Below are 10369 nucleotides of genomic sequence, written 5' to 3'. Positions count from 1 at the left end.
TCCCTTCCTCCCCCACAACAGACACTCTGTGAGGTGAGTGAGGCTGAGAGACTTCAGAGAAGTGTGACTAGCCCAAGGTCACCCAGCAGCTGCATGTGGAGGAGCGGGGACGCGAACCCGGTTCACCAGATTACGAGTCCACCACTCTTAACCACTACACCAGGAAGGCACACTTGGCAAATCCACACTGTGATTAACTCTCGCCCGGGAACCAATGTCCCCACTGTGGAAGGACGTGTGGGTCCAGAAATGACCTCCACAGTCATTTACATTGTTAAAACCATGTTTATGAAAGACAATCTTACTCGGCTACAAGTGATCGCCAAAGAAGAAGATACACCCACCCAATATTATTGGACAAATGTCCACACACACACACACTTGCTGGGCCCACCGACATCTGTTTTCAAAAGGACACTCTGGGGTGTAATGCAGAATCAATCAGCAATGAGCTTTTATTGTTAGAATGAAACCAGTTTCTCAGGAAGTGCTTTTTAGGAACAAAAGGTAAGCAACAGATCCAGGCTGCAGGGGAGGCTACATAGAAAAGCCAAGTACTGGGTATCCATTGATTTTAGAATAAAATGCCATGTATGGTAGAACAGTACCCATAGTTTACAGCACAGTCTGGCATGCATGAAGTTATTTTATTTTCCCTCTCTCCCCCTTCTGATAAATTCCTATAAATTCTAATTGTTATTGATACAAAATATATTTTACTTAATGTCACCAGTCTAATCAATACATGTTACTATGTTGTTGTTGTTGTTTAGTCATGTCCAACTCTTCGTGACCCCATGGACCAGAGCATGCCAGGCACTTCTGTCTTCCACTGCCTCCCACAGTTTGGTCAAACTCATGCTGGTAGCTTCGAAGACACTATCCAACCATCTCGTCCTCTGTCGTCCCCTTCTCCTTGTGCCCTCCATCTTTCCCAGCATTAGGGTCTTTTCCAGGGAGTCTTCTCTTCTCATGAAGAGGCCAAAGTATTGGAGCCTCAGCTTCATGCTCTGTCCTTCCAGTGAGCACTCAGGGCTGATTTCTTTAAGAATGGATATAATAATAATAATAATAATAATAATAATAATTTATTATTTGTACCCCGCCCATCTGGCTGGGTTTCCCCAGCCACTCTGGGCGGCTTCCATAGAAACCAAAAATACACTAAAATATCACAGATTAAAACCTTCCCTGAACAGGGCTGCCTTAAGATGTCTTCTGAATGTCAGGTAGTTATTTATCGCTTTGACATCTGATGGGAGGGCATTCCACAGGGCGGGCGCCACTACTGAGAAGGCCCTCTGCCTGGTTCCCTGTAGCTTTGCTTCTCGCAATGAGGGAACTGCCAGAAGGCCCTCGGCGCTGGACCTCAGCGTCCGGGCAGAACGATGGGGGTGGAGACGCTCCTTCAGGTATACAGGACCGAGGCCGTTTAGGACTTTAAAGGTCAACACCAGCACTTTGAATTGTGCTCGGAAACATACTGGGAGCCAATGTAGGTCTCGGCGGCCGCCCCCAGTCACCAGTCTAGCTGCCGCATTCTGGATTAGTCGTCGTTTCCGAGTCACCTTCAAAGGTAGCCCCACGTAGAGCGCATTGCAGTAGTCCAAGTGGGAGATAACTAGATCATGCACCACTCTGGCGAGACAGTCCGCGGGCAGGTAGGGTCTCAGCCTGCGTACCAGGTGGAGTTGGTAGACAGCTGCCCTGGATACAGAATTGACCTGCGCCTCCATGGACAGCTGTGAGTCCAAAATGACTCCCAGGCTGCGCACCTGGTCCTTCAGGGGCACAGTTACCCTATTCAGGACCAGGGTGTCCTCCACACCAGCCCGCCCCCTGTCCCCCCAAAACAGTACTTCTGTCTTGTCAGGATTCAACTTCTTGCAGTTTGATCTTCTTGCAGTCCATGGGACTCTCAAGAGTCTCCTCCAGCACCATAATTCAAAAGCATCAATTCTTCGGCAATCAGCCTTCTTTATGGTCCAGCTCTCACTTCCATACATCACTACTGGGAAAACCATAGCTTTTACTATACGGACCTTTGTTGGCAAGGTGATGTCTCAACTTTTAAAGATGCTATCTAGGTTTGTCATCACTTTTCTCCCAAGAAGCAGGCATCTTTTAATTTCGTGGCTGCTGTCACCATCTGCAGTGATCATGGAGCCCAAGAAAGTAAAATCTCTCACTGCCTCCATTTCTTCCCCTTCTATTTGCCAGGAGGTGATGGGACCAGTGGCCATGATCTTCGTTTTTTTGATGTTGAGCTTCAGACAATATTTTGCGCTCTCCTCTTTCACCCTCAATAAAAGGTTCTTTAATTCCTCCTCACTTTCTGCCATCAAGGTTGTGTCATCTACATATCTGAGGTTGTTGATATTTCTTCCGGCAATCTTAATTCCGGCTAGGGATTTATCTAGCCCAGCCTTTCACATGATGAATTCTGCATATAAGTTAAATAAACAGGGAGACAATATACAGCCTTGTCATACTCCTTTTCCAATTTTGAACCAGTCAGTTGTTCCATATCCACTTCTAACTGTAGCTTCTTGTCCCACATAGAGATTTCTCAGGAGACAGATGAGGTGATCAGGCACTCCCATTTCTTTAAGAACTTGCCATAGTTTGCTGTGGTCGACACAGTCAAAGGCTTTTGCATAGTCAATGAAGCAGAAGTAGATGTTTTTCTGGAACTCTGTAGCTTTCTCCATAATCCAGCACATGTTTGCAATTTGGTCTCTGGTTCCTCTGCCTTTCCTAAATCCAGCTTGCACTTCTGAGAGTTCTCGGTCCACATACTGCTTGAGCCTTCCTTCTAGAATTTTAAGCATAACCTTGCTAGTGTGTGAAATGAGTGCAATTGTGCGATAGTTGGAGCATTCTTTAGCACTGCCCTTCTTTGGGATTGGGATGTAGACTGATCTTCTCCAATCCTCTGGCCACTGCTGAGTTTTCCAAACTTGCTGGCATATTGAGTGTTACTATACATGTTACTATACATCATTTTATATCTGCAATAATTTTGGTATATACACTTTGACACAACTTTGTTAATATATTCAGAAGTGTTTGTTGATTTTGTTGTTGTTGTTGTTTTTATGTAATATCGTATGCTCTAATGTAAACAAAGATATATTTCAATGCAACCATGTTAAACAGTTTAAAGATGAAATGAACAAAAACTATGTCATAAAGAGAGCCCAAATCTATGGATGCAGATTGATGGGAATGAATATTGCATACTGCACAAACAGAAGTTGATGGTCTGCAGAAGAATGAAGTGAATCTGGTTAGCAGCTTTATAGTCCCTGTCCCTTTTTTAAAAAGAATCTAGCCGACAGCTCTTCTCTTCCTCACTTGGCATGTTCTCTCTGAGTGCCCACCTTTGCTGCTTTCAAACTTCACGCTCGGTAAGAGCTAGAGAAAAATCTGGTGGTGACTGAAGTTCCTTTGCAAGTAGGGCATCCATGCAGACACTTTGACAGGAGTGCGGGTAGAGATGGGGGAGAAAAACTCCAGAGTCAAAGCTGAACTTCCATTTCAGTGCTCCTATTTTTGTGGAGGGGCGGCTATCCTTAAACAGGAGGTCCATTCCATCCTTTCTGTTGGTGGATCTAGGGATGTCCTCCCAACAGGTCTCCAAGCTAGCCCACATTGTGGAATGTGAAACTGGTAATCAGAAAATTAGACTGAATGGTTTGAAGTATCAAAATACACGTTACAGGGAGGTGTGGGCACAGCTGAACCACTTCCCTTTGTCACACCCACAACCTCCAATGAACTGAATCAGATTGGAGACTGCTAGCAGGGTGGAGAACCACAAAAAAGACAAGATAACATTACTCTCCACTTTCATCCCACCCCCAACAAACATGGCTGATGACCAGAGGTAGGGTCTTTTCTGTGGTGGCATCTTGTCTTTTGCAAATCCTTCCCCAGAGAGGTTTTGTTTTCTTTTTTCTGGCTTTTATATATTGTTATGTTGTTGTTGTTTTAACCATCCTGGCCCTAGGTTCATGTGGTTTGAAAAACTGTGATTTTTGTTAAGTTGTATTATTATTTTGACTGGGAGGATTCTTAAGTGGTTGCTTTAATCATTCCATCCTGCTGTCTGGATGAAATACAGGGCTAGATTTATAAGGAAAGGAGGAAATCATGACGTTCTTTGGCTAAGCAGCATAATTCCCCCCACTTCACTATATTTCTATTGAGAAAGCCTGGTTGCAGTACATTGGCTTCTAGAAACAAAGCAGTGTAATCTGTGGTGGAATATAAAGGTGAGGGGGGGGTTTGAGGGAGGGGGAGACAGGGGTTACCTAAATCTGTATGCATCAAAAGAAAGTGCTGTGGTTACCTTTTTAAGCAGGCTTTGTTTAATAAAGGTAAATCCAAAATAAAATATGTTGAGGGACTTGCTGAAATCTTCTTGCAGGAGAACTCAAATGAAGTTTGAAGCTTCTGGCATCAAGAAACCTTTCTCACAGAACTTCATGGGACTTAGACGAATTCAGAGGCTGTTAAAAACAAATGAAGGATCAACATCGGAATGTTTTATTGGAATTACCTGAACTAAATAATGAATGCAGCACTATGTGAGATCATTGCTCCTCAACCTCCAGAGCATGGGAAGTCACCCAAAGACTTATAATTTGGCATAAAATTTGGACTATTTGATCGTATTATAATTTGGAATCGTTTTAATGTGGCTTAATTTGGATTGTTAAAATGGAAAACTTAATAAATATTATTATTATTATTTAAAAAAAGAAATTTGAAGCTTCTGAGCTCTCTATTTATACAAGCTGAATAAAGTGATTCCTCCCTCCCCCAGCTACTATTGTCAAATAAGAAAATGCAGTTGTTTGCTGCAGGGAACTGATAAATAATAATTCAGACTGCCTGTCATTTAACTACAGGAGGTTCAAAGACATCAAAGCCCACATGTCACACCAAGAGTCAGAGAGCACCGAGAGAGCTTTCGTGAAGTCTAGACTGAGGGGGGTGGTATGGAAAAACACCTATGTCTCATGCATCTTCTTATTTTTGTTTGCTACATGCAGCATCATAAGCATTGCACTTGAGTGACACCAGACAATGAGAGGAGGGGAAATGAAATTAAGTGGAATCCCAGATAGATTTCCCGAGGATGTCTAAAACAGCCCAGAGGTACGTTGGATATATGAAGACCGACGGCAACATATTGCAAGCTGTCAGAAAGTTAACATTTCAACCAAGCAAGAATGTATGAGATAAACAGACTAGAGATTAGGGGGCTGTAGGACAGCAGAAAAAGTAGAGACATCTCCTTGCCAACAAAGGTCCGTATAGTAAAAGCTATGGTTTTCCCAGTAGTGATGTATGGAAGTGAAAGCTGGACCATAAAGAAGGCTGATTGCCGAAGAATTGATGCTTTTGAATTATGGTGCTGGAGGAAACTTTTGAGAGTCCCATGGACTGCAAGAAGATCAAACCTATCCATTCTGAAGGAAATCAGCCCTTAGTGCTCACTGGAAGGACAGATAGTGAAGCTGAGACTTCAGTACTTTGGCCACCTCATGAGAAGAGAAGACTCCCTGGAAAAGACCCTGATGTTGGGAAAGATGGAGGGCACAAGGAGAAGGGGACAACAGAGGATGAGATGGTTGGACAGTGTTCTTGAAGATACCAGCATGAGTTTGACTAAACTGCGGGAGGCTATGGAAAACAGAAGTGCCTGGCGTGCTCTGGTCCATGGGGTCACGAAGAGTCGGACACGACTAAACGACAACAACAAAGGACAGCAGAATGGCCCAAAATATTGAATGTTCCAGAGAGGAGCCCTTTGCAGGCAGCCATAAATTTCTGACCTTAAAAAAAAAAAAGCCATTTCTCCTTGTATTGCACATCTTAGCCTCCTTCAGGTCTGAACAGGCAAAGACGCAAGCAGGAACATGAGAACTGAGGTCCACTTCCTCATGCTGCACATGCCAGGTGTACTTCTTGGCCAATGAATGACTGGCGTTAGCCTAGAGGGGGCTGTCTGACTTGTGCATAGGGCTTCCAACACAGTGACAGGAACCCTGCTCAATCAGGTGTCAAATGGAGAGCAGAATTTCCAAACATGGGAAATCAGTTGCTTAGCAACTAAGTCAGCACGTTGAATCAAAGCCACATGCATCTCCTTCAATGTCCTTTGGGCCAAAATTTAACCAAGCACCAAGTGTTCTAACAGATGGGGGACACACAGAGATTGTGCCTCTTGCTCTCTGTACACTTTTTCCAAGTCTGCACCTCTCTATTAGAATCTACTTCAAAATACATTAGCTGCCAATCTTCCATTTTTGCTACTCGCCGTGTCTCATGCTAACTTCTTGTAAAACACTTCAATACCAGTATGGGAAGAGGGAATCGTATTAAGCCTGAATTGTTCCCAGCAGGACAAGCACTTAGCCAAAAGATCCCTTAGTCAAAATTCAAACATCTTAGAACATCTTTAGACTTTCTGTTTTCAACTATCCTTTTGCAAGTTTTCTTTTTTTCTCTTTCTTTCTTTCTTTCTTTCTTTCTTTTCCTACTTGAGATTTCTTTTTTCCTACTTGAGATTTAAATGAATTTGTGGGGTAGCTCCAATCTCCCATAGTAAGTGCCCTTTTTGACGTAAGTTGTTTCTGCCCACAATAATTGTTGCTATAGCTGAATGGCGGCTTCCAGACTCCAGTGGAGAGGGGAGAGTTCCATTCATGATCTCCAGTAAGAAACACCAGGGGAAAGGGAAGAAACACCAGCTTGTACTCTAAATCCATGCAAACTGCGAGCTCTAAACTTTCAATGCTGCCTGGACATCATGCCTCATTTTCAAAATGCAGCCAGTCATCCTTCCAAGGTTACAGTCCAGAGTCATATTGGTGGCAATGGGCAGTGCTGGCCTTCTGAGGTTGTGCCCAGTTGTCTCTCTAGCTCAGCTTTCCCTGACGTTAATCCAGTTATTGTTGGATTCCAGTCCTCATCACTCCCAACCAGCGTGGCCAATGGTCAAGAATGACGGTCGCTGTAGACCTACAACATCTGGGGACTCAGGTCAGGGGAGGTAGCTCTCACTGATTACATCAGAACTTGACTGAGCTAAAGAACATCCAGCGCTAGGATGATTATGTGAAGCAGAGAAAAGAAACTACCGTATTGGCCTGAATATAAGCCTCACTTTTCCCCCAAATTCCAACCCTGAAAAGTTAAATTGCAGCTTATATTCACAACCTTACAGTATGCAGCCAGGAGTGTGGGGCAAACAGTGCACCCACCCCGTGTGTAGTCCTCCGTTCTCTCCCCCAAGGCCAAGAAGGGAGAGAGGGAGGAAGGGGAAAGGCCACCAACAACACAGTGTGGCTCTCCCCACCCCCCACCCCCCAGTATGCAGCTAGGGGCAGCGAGGAATGGAGCGGCTTATATTCAGGTATTTTATTATTATTATTATTTCCCCCCTCCAATTTTAAAGGTGCGGGTTATATTTGGGTGCAGCTTATATTAGGGCGAATACAGTAGTTGGACATTTTTACCTCTGAGGAGGCTCTATTAATCCATTATAATTTATCATCATTAATATAGAGACATTTCTACTGAAAGAAGTCCGAAAGAACTAGATCATCTGCTGCCTGTTTCACATCAGTTAAGAAGGTCTAGACTGCGGCCGCAGACTTAACTAAGCTAAAACTTTTAGCACAACCGCATTCACTAGTTAGGTTTGCAAATCTAAATATAGACACGGATCTCAACAATTAAATGCATCTGATTTGTTAATAAGCATACAAAAAGGGCATGCAATAAATGTTATGCAAAAATATACAATTACACCATTGAATACCTTACCATATCATACATATTTATTCAAAATAAATCTGCCCATAACTACTGTCTTTTGGAGAGTGTATTGTAGAAGCCAGGCAAACCTGTTGACTTGAAATGTGAAATAGTAACAAAAACAGTTGGGTGTATTCCTTCAGTTTTTAGTTTTTTAAAATCATGATTCTTGAAAACCACCTTGATGTCTCCCTGTATTGGTGGAAATGGAAAGACGCTTTGGTCTCCTCACATTTGCCTGCCTTTCAGTTTTATTGACTGAGTCTGGCAGAATGCCAAAAGTGACTGGGCCGAGTGTGAGGAAGGTTCATTGTGTGCTTTCAGACAATTAGATTATTTTAAAAGCTCCGTGCCAAGGGAAAGCATGGCAAGGAGGCTTTCCAGTTACAGAGATAACAAAAATAGTTACAGGCAGAATGTCATTTGAAAGGGAAGGAGAAGAAAAGCAGGGCAAAGGGATGAAATGTTGTCCTCCTCTTGCCTTCTCTTTCTCTCAGTCTTCCCCAATGCACTCCAATTTCATGAAGCTGGAGATGGAGATGGAGATGGAGATGGTCAGTGCTTCAATTGCCCCATTTCTTGATCAGAAAGGTGGGTCACTTATCTGGTTCAATGGTTTGGAGCCTGAAGGTGTGTGGTATGTGTGTGAGAGAGAGCTTGTTCTCTATTTCTCTTCAGCCTAAATTATAGGTGCTGGGTGGGATTCATTCAGTTTGCATTTAAAGCTGAAACCACCTGATGCACATTTTCCAAAACATTATGTACATATAGCCATCCTTCAAACTTCTCTGAATTTTGCAGTGCAGTTCCCCAGGCAAGCAATATGTCTAAAAATGCATATACTATAGTAAGCTGTGCATGCAAATGCAAATATCAGTGAGAATTGCATACACAGCTGCATCAGGGGAAATTGCTTTTGAAAAATATGTGTAGCTGGCAAAATATCATAGAAAATGTGTGTATGGGGGGAAAATTGCACTAAAATTGATGGATTTTCACAGATGCTTCCCAAAATTGCAAACTGATCTGAATTTAAGATTGGGTAAACAGGGAAGTGAGAGAAACTGAAACTGACAGATTCAACCTGAATTCCATCATATCTTGCCTTGGGCTAAAGGACTGGTATCTGAAGAAGTGTGCATGCACACGAAAGCTCATACCAAGAACTAACTTAGTTGGTCTTTAAGGTGCTACTGGAAGGAATTTTTTTATTTGGACTGAAAACAGTAATACACAGGTATTTGCTTTCCATACTTCCATGGTAGGAAACTGTGGTGTACATGTAGCAATTGTGTTTCCAATGCAGAGCATGCAGTTTCCTGAAGACCATCTGCTCTGATATATTTCTTCAGACACAGCATCTACCTGTGACAGGTTAAGTGGTAGGAGAATGAATAGGCAAACCTAAGAGTTTGCCTATACTTGAAAGAGCCCTAACCTGGAAAGGGACCTGAATACCTGAGAGAAATACTGAATACTATCGGACCTGAATACCTGAGAGAAACCAAAACCGACAGATTCATCCATCCCTAATAAGCACAGTTGCCTAATTGTTTAGGCTCCCTTAATCCTTAAGCATATTCTACCAAAAGCCAGTGTGGTGTAGTGGTTAAAAGCGGTGGGCTCATAATCTGGTGAACCGAGTTCAATTCCCCGCTCCTCCACATGCAGCTGCTGGGTGACTTTGGGCTAGTCACACTTCTCTGAAGTCTCTCAGCCTCACTCACCTCACAGAGTGTTTGTTGTAGGGGAGGAAGGGAAAGGAGAATGTTAGCCGCTTTGAGACTCCTTAGGGTAGTGATAAAGCAGGATATCAAATCCAAACTCTTCCTCAAAATGGAAGTTGTGTAACCCCACTACAGGCCATAGCAAGAAAGACAATGGGGTATCACCTACCCCAGAGTTTTGCCAACCCAAATTAAACTTGTTTTCTATTGCATATGTTTCAGGGGGTGACCCCCACTTGGATGACTGAGTATTTGGATGCTGAGTTTAATGGTCGATTTATTCAAACTAGTCTTCCACAGCCAATAGGGAGAATGGGAAGCAGGGATGGTGAGCAGGTATGGCCTGGGAAGAGGCCCAAAAACCAGAGGGAGAAGTTTGGAGGAACACATCTGGGTCTCGGCCTAAGGCTCCTCAGCTCTTTGTTGGGAAAAAAGTGCACTGCATCATGTCACTCAGTGGGTAGGGTTGCTACTTTTTGCACGAAGATCCAAAAGCTAATAAAGATGATGATAATGAGGATGAGGATGATGAAAGTATGGCAAATATATAGAGAAAAATCACAGCTAAATTTCCTGACTTGCTTGTGTCGTTGCTGAAGTATAACTTCCTGTTGGCCCAGTTAGCTCTAGAGTGAGTTTACAAAGAATAAAAATTGCCAGTTGTTTTTGTGCTTTTCTGATGTATGAAGCTCACTGAGAAAAATTAATGAACTGAATTAAGCTACAGAATTACATTCATAAATGTTTCTTTAGTGGGGTGGGGTGCTATTTAGTAAGTGGGTTTAATTAAAACAAATAGAGGGTGGCAT

General features: G+C 43.1%; 1 protein-coding gene across 1 annotated transcript in view; it reads left to right on the top strand.

Annotated features, from left to right (window-relative positions):
• Positions 1 to 8237: 8237 nt before the first annotated feature.
• The window catches only part of DOCK10 (dedicator of cytokinesis 10), a 202484-nt gene continuing 200352 nt past the window's right edge, over positions 8238 to 10369 (top strand). The window contains exon 1 of the mRNA XM_083506256.1: positions 8238 to 8424. The gene's annotated coding sequence lies outside the window, so the exon portion shown is untranslated. The remainder of the gene's footprint in view (positions 8425 to 10369) is intronic.

The sequence above is a fragment of the Podarcis liolepis genome (genome assembly GCF_965112155.1).
Source record: "Podarcis liolepis genome assembly, chromosome: 5".
In the NCBI taxonomy this organism is placed as follows: domain Eukaryota; kingdom Metazoa; phylum Chordata; class Lepidosauria; order Squamata; family Lacertidae; genus Podarcis; species Podarcis liolepis.
Note: the sequence above shows the minus strand (reverse complement) of the source record. Positions and strands in the feature narration are given on the sequence as shown.